Raw genomic sequence first — 7,111 nt, forward strand, 5'->3', positions numbered from 1 at the left:
CGAGCACTTAACCTTTTTTATATTAGTTACAGAGAGCTGAATGGGGAGGCTGGCTAGGCACAGTAGCCCAGAGAGTGGGAGAAATGCAGTGTGTGTGCGGGAACACCGGGTTATGAAAGCTTCGTCTGTCGTGATAAATGCCTCTCTGCTCTGACTGGCTCTTAATGAAGGACAGACCGGTGCAGCCTCGCTCCTTACTCACAATCTCCAGGAATCCGTAAACATGCACCTTAGCTAAAACCATCTGGATGTATCAGCTAGCTGGGCCCTGATATACAGATAAACGCCAGCCAGAGCTAAAAATAAATAATCTTAAATGTATTTTAGAGCGGACGGAGAGCCCTTGACGCAGGGGCCCTGATGCGCGGTGACGCATGCGTAAATGAGTCGCCTGAAAAACAGCCTGCAATTTCCGTTAAAACAAATTTGTGCCGTGGCTTAACTGTTAGCATGTGTGGCTAGATATCACATTTTTATATTTATATATAGCTATATAACTCGGGTCCATCAAAATCCCACTTCATCATTCATCCCATTTCTTCTAGTTTCAGGTAAACTAAGATTGAAGTCAAATACAAACTAGCTATAATCATCCATTTTATCTACGTAGGCTAAAATAAGCTAACATTAGATTAGAAATGGTCAATAAAGGCTATTTCCTTTAGGTGGAAGCAGCCTACATTTCGCTGGGAACATTATATCCTCGTCTGTTTGTTTGTCTCGACCATTATTGAGCAGTGTCAAGGCTGAGGTAATAAATTAGCCTATTTCTGACGGGTTTCCGCCGACATATTGAGGGGAAAGTAGGCTAATGTAACGATTAAACGCCGGGATCACTTTAAGCTATAATCTTGTTGATGCTGTTTTTGGTTTTTTGCCCCTGACCCGGGGTCTTGGATTGAATTAGAGGTGGTCGAGCAGCGATAAACAGCACGGACTGGAGATCACAGGATTTTCATTATCCAGAGGCAGAGGACAGGGACCTCTGCAAGTCCTCCTGTCCCGCAGACACTGCGGGTTTCCGGTGAGTAGATGACCTGAAAGTGTCCATGCAAGACATGTGGCACCTGTGTTCACCTGTCAGTCAGTAGTGCTGTTAAAAATATGGCTATTTAAAATCCATTTAAATAAATATTTAAAAAATGCAATAGATAAATAAATGAATCATGTTCTAATGGTGGGAAATTTAAATACGTTTTTGTAGCGTTTATTTATTTATTTAAAATACATATTATTTGCTAATAAAATAGAATTATCATTCAAATCATTATTTTTTTCTCACTCACCCAAGATCCGACCGTTCAGTGTGACATTATAGTAAAAATGCTGGTCAAACTACAGGTTAAACTGTAATAATAGTTTACCAATATTATAATTATAGTATAGTAATTGTAATGTTGCTAATAGTCTACTTTAAACCAATGTTTAAAGTGTGCATTAAACTCTCTCTTTTTATCAGTTTGGTGTAATAACAAGCATTACTGGCTAGTTTCTCTCTTCTCATCGTTGCTATCTCTTCAAAATAAAAGCAGAAAATTAGGGGAAACATTTTTTGAGGTGTGTTAAATCTTAGATTGTTAAATCCTCACTGTAAATTCATTTTGACGTTATTTTCCTGATATAAGATACGTTTCTTTTCTCCGGTGATTGAATGAAACGAGCATTTCTATTTTTTTGACTGCAGGATCGGGAACTCACATATTATTTCACAGTTTTCTGCCAAATAGTCTATTCCCGTTGCGTGATAATAAATCACAGCAAGGGAACGAACAAAGGATGAATATTACATTTTCCATAGCTAAAAAGCATCATCTGTACTATGATTTTCACAGCGAAAAAAAATCAGATTTGTGTTGGCTAAGAGGAGATGATCTGAGACGTCCTGCTTAGAAAAAACAAAAAACAAAATTAAATACAAAATAAGTGGACTATATTTATTCTTTCCCCCTGTGTTCATGAACGTTGAAGCCGTTATAGCCTTAAACATCGCTTTTAGTTATATAAAAATATAACAGCTTGTTGTTTGAAATTGAAGGAGAATAAACTATTTTTATTCACTTTATTATTTGACGGATTGCTAAAGACCAGACACAGACAACCTTTAAAAAAAAAAATAGAAAGAATAGTTTGTCTAAATATAAATTTAAAGTTGACTATATAGCAATAAAACTACAAACATGATGGGATTTGGTGCGGGAAACTACTGAAAGTACAAGCGACTTATGTTAAGATCTTGTTTATCACCTGTCTTATTCTCATTAAAGGTCTTTACGCTCGTGTGTGTGACAGTCCGTCTGATGTCTCTGGCATCGTGACAGACAGACATACTGACAGACAGACACTCACAGGTCTGTAATCCTGAGGCTCCAGACAGGACCTGCGGCTTTGGCAGCGGCCTCCGTCTCCAGCGCATCAAATGAGAAAACTCCTGACGCACAGGAGGTCTCCGGTAGCCGACCGGCTTTCTCACATTTTTTGGGGGAGAGAAACCTGTCAGCTACATTCTGGATAAATACTTGTGAAAGTCCGCGGAAGAACCACATGATATATTTTTTCTTTGTCGGAGCGCCTCACAATAAATCAACCGGTTTTTGCGAGTTCAGCTGAGGGAAGAGATGACAGTCGCAAAAATTATAACCAGTTGAACGTGCTCACATTTCTCTGCTGCTATCAGCTGTGACAGGAGGATCTGTTGGACTGTAACGTGAAGTCAAGGTGTGAAATCTTCTCCAGAATATGCTTATCAGATAGATAGATAGATAGATAGATAGATAGATAGATAGATAGATAGATAGATAGATAGACAGATTATGATTGATTATGTTAGAGAAGAAATTGGTCAACAAAACAAAAAAATTGTCTCATCGGGCAGCATTACATTTTGCAGGCCATGAGAATCAGGGACAAAAAGCTCAAGACGCTGAACAAAACCAATCTTCTGGCAGTGATTTCTCATACAGTATATTCATTCAAGGATTCACGCTAACCGCATGCTGTCTCACTTTTTTTTAGAAAGTCCTCCTTAACGGTGCTATTTGAGAGAAAATTGATTCTTGAGTCTCAAAAATTAGTAGCTTACTACTATTAAAATGTCATGATGAGTTATACTTTGCACATTCGTTATGTCTGTCTTGCACAAACACAAAATAACACCTTTTGCATATTTAAACATGCTCCTTCTGACATTTTCCCAGTCACTCAGTGTAGGATAAAGCAGATCAACACAATCGTGAAGTCTTATACTGAAAATATAGGCGTCTGAGAGGATCTGTTCTTATATCTGCTGAATGCCAAACCCCCTGGTGCAGTGCAGTTCTTTGTTCCTGTCCAATCAGATACAGCTGTACAAGCCAAACTCCACAGGGATAGCTGGGGTCATCCTCTCAGCGGATGCTCGGGCCCATCCTGCTACTGGTGCCCCGAGGGCCTGGGCATAGAGCACGACCCCCCAGACAGCCACCCAGACACTGGCCATAATGCCCTCCTTGACTGAAGCTAGCATGGTGGCTAGTGTTTTGTCTCTGCTCTGACTCTCTCTCTCATCCTCCCTTTTTGAAATGTATTTTTTGTCATGGAGGACACATTTAAGCACAAACAGGACAGCTCACACGGCACATTCAAAATGTATTGCTTTAATATAAGTACACTATTATAAAATCCACAGGGAACATCTTTTTCAGTCAGTAAAATGAATGCTCAGCTATAAACTGTATAATCCATGTGAATGGCTTCGTGCAGCTGAAACTGGCTCGGTTATTTTGTTATCAGAAGATCTCGGGCAAGAGATGAGGTCTGTAAATTAAAGGAACTCAGACACATCTGAACAAAGCTGTCACAACTCTGCTGGGGAAGAACAGGCCCAGCATAACGAATTAGACCGAGTGGAGTTCCACCAAGAAAGGACATGTGAGAATTCTGCCTGTTTAGAAAGAGAAAAAGCAAATGACCTTGGGGGCTGAAGTGGCTGGATAGAAAATAAACTGTTTGGAATTACTCTGCACATTGTGGAATAGAAAGCAGCTGCAAAAATCTGAACTTACCCAGTTGATTTCTCTCTGATTTGGAAAAGCTTTCAGCAGGCACATCACACTAACCTCTAGGCTCAGAGAGCAAAAAGAACGAGTTGTAATGTTTTCAACATGTCTGCGCTTTTTAAAGGAGATAAATTGCATTGCTGGAGGTTCAAGTTAAACTGACACTTAACTTTTTTGTGTTGACTTGCAGGGTTTAAGCCCTGCAGCAGACTAAAGAGCTGATGCACAACTGAGATCATCTGAGGTATGTGACAATTAATCGGCAAAGTTTAAGGGATTTAGGTAATGATAATGAAAGCTGCAGTGGGCGAGCGGGGCTCGAGCGCTCCAGTAAACGACACACTGGAGACCCCGTCTGCACCAAGTTTCAGAAAATCTAATTTATGGCCACTTCGCAGCAGCTGGATTTGCACTTCCGACCAGGGGATACCATTACCAAACACCACGGAGAAGGCTGATGGATAGGACACTCTCGCTTTTGCTCTCTTGCCTCTCAGCGACACACAAATATACTGTATATTTATAGAGGCATGCTCACAAACGTGCACATGCTCACGCAGCAGAAAAATGCATACTAAACTGAAGCTATAACTCATTTTGTGCAACTTTACACAGGAATAATGATATGAAATTATATGAAGATTAGTATTTTCCACTATTTTGATCTAGCTCTAGCTTTTGATGCTGTTGTTTTTAGTTTTCCTATTGCATGTGTGACTAAACTCTTAGGTCAGTGGACTGCACATGGGTGGCATTGAAAGGGAAATAGCACTCATTTTTAAGTATTTATAAATGTCATGGCTCAATGGGTATTTTGGAAAACTAAATAACCAAGTAGCTTGCAAAGCCAGACAGCTAAAACATTATTCTGTAATACCACTTAGATCCACAGTCTGGAGCTACTCTGCAGGCCATAAATTGGATACTGACTTGGAGGTTGGTAATGAACCAGAAAATACATCTATTTGATAAAAAATCCACCAACTTTTCTGTCTTTTCTCATTCATTCTTCATGGAGCGAGGTGTGACATCACACATTTTTACGCTCTTTTTGTTTCCGTCCTTGAGAAACAATAGTAAATGTCCCCCCACTGATTCAGACTGAATTCATCCAAAGAAGTAAGAAAATCATTTTTGACATCTGAAATTCAGTGGTGTATCCCAGCAAGGATTTTTAGCCCTGCCATGGAAAGTCTAGTCAGCTGCGATCGAGATTTGTTCCCTAAGAACCACAATTCACTGACTTGGCCAGAGAGTGTAATCTTACAACAACAACCTAGATGGGGAAAAAAGCCAAAGCTTGACACACTTATTCAAGATCGCTCTCTGCAGATGGTGTTCACTATCTTTCTCAATCATAAGGTCAATCTAAGTGGCAGAATACATTTTGGCAGTGTACCTTTCTGCAAACCACAGATATGTTGAAATTTAAAGTTTGATACGTTGCAAATTTTTCTTTCTGTATGTTGTAGTGCTGTGATTATGATCTGGTTAGGTTAAGGCACAAAATCCACCTGGTTAGGGTTTGGAGAAGATCATGTAGTTCTGCTTGGTTCTGTCACCTGACACACGGCTAGAAATTGTCCAGATGTCTTGTTAAAAGTACTTCTTACCCCTGCCAAGGAGGTTATGTTTTTGCCTGTGTCTGTTTGTTTGTTGGTTGGTTGGTTGGTTTGCTGGTTGGTTTGCTGGCTGGTTTGCTGGTTGGTTTGCTGGTTGGTTTGCTGGCTGGTTTGCTGGTTTCTCAGCAGGATTACTCAAAAACTACTGAACGGATTTCTATGAAACCTGGATGGAGGATGGGTCCTGGCTCAGAATAGATGCCATTAAAGTTAGGGAAGGCGATTCTGGAGAAAGATAGTTGATTGTTGAGTCATATTCCCAGGTCATCAAATACTGATGCTTTGGGTCAGTATTTGGCCTGAAATTCCAACCCAAAGTGTCAGTATTTGGTGACCTTGGAATGATACTCCTAATAAAGGGACAGATCCAATAATTCTTTAACATTGTGTGACAGCGAGAATTTTCTACCTTTTTCGTTAATTTGTCAGGGAGGTGGGCATAGATGGCTGGTATCGATCAGTACAATTTGATCCAGATCCAAATAAAAACCTGTATCTAGTTTAATTAAATATGTTTTTACATTGGATGCAATCATCCCAATGTCTCGTCAGAAATATCCGGTTATGTTGCCACTAACTCGGCTAAAATTCTCCCAATTGTCTTGTTAAAAATATCCTGTGGTTCCTTATCTACACATGTTGAAACACTGTCTTGAGCAGTGGTCTCTGGCTTGGCAGCCTTCTCACCACCTCCTCCTCCTCCTGATGTGGAAGTCAGCTCACAAAGATATACATATGACACATATTGTAGAAATGTTCATATCATACATATGAAATGTACAAATTTAACATGTCCATGGTTTGCAGAAATGTACAATGTGTCAACTGAGCTACATAAGCTCAAGCACTCTCTCTTTCTAAACTTCTTATCCACATCACAAAAACGTTTGGTAATCAGATAGCCCTGACTAAGACAAGACACTTGACATTCCCAGCCTCAGATTTCAAATGTTTTTGCAACAACTTTATTTGAATCCCCCTCCAGCGCAAAACCAACAAAGGGATGGTTGTTGTTTATCTAAATCCCTGTAAACAGATAAATCATCAATTTCACGGATGCTCGTTTCTTCAGAGGCGTTCTTGGTCAGATGATTTGTTGGTGTTGTGTGGAAAGAAAACTGACTGCACCGCATGTTTGTCAAATGTTGGGATAGTGGAAGTGACCACTGTCCTCTTGGTTTGGAGACCTGACAGTGAACTCTGAAAGGCCAGCCACCTCCCAGACAGCTTCCCCTCCAGCCTCAAGTCTCCATTATCCAGCCATAGCCTAGGGACCAATCACCCCGGCTGCCCTCTCTGTCTCTCTTTTTTCCCTTTCTCCTTCTCTTTCACTATCTGTCTCCTCTACTCTCACTCCCTTCCTCTTTCTCTCGTTTTCTCTCTCTCCAGGCTCTCTTTACCCGGTGCTTTCAAGAGCTCCCTGTGTCACCAGACTGATTAAAACAAACACTGACC

The sequence above is a fragment of the Pagrus major genome, chromosome 7 (genome assembly GCF_040436345.1).
Source record: "Pagrus major chromosome 7, Pma_NU_1.0".
Classification (NCBI taxonomy): domain Eukaryota; kingdom Metazoa; phylum Chordata; class Actinopteri; order Spariformes; family Sparidae; genus Pagrus; species Pagrus major.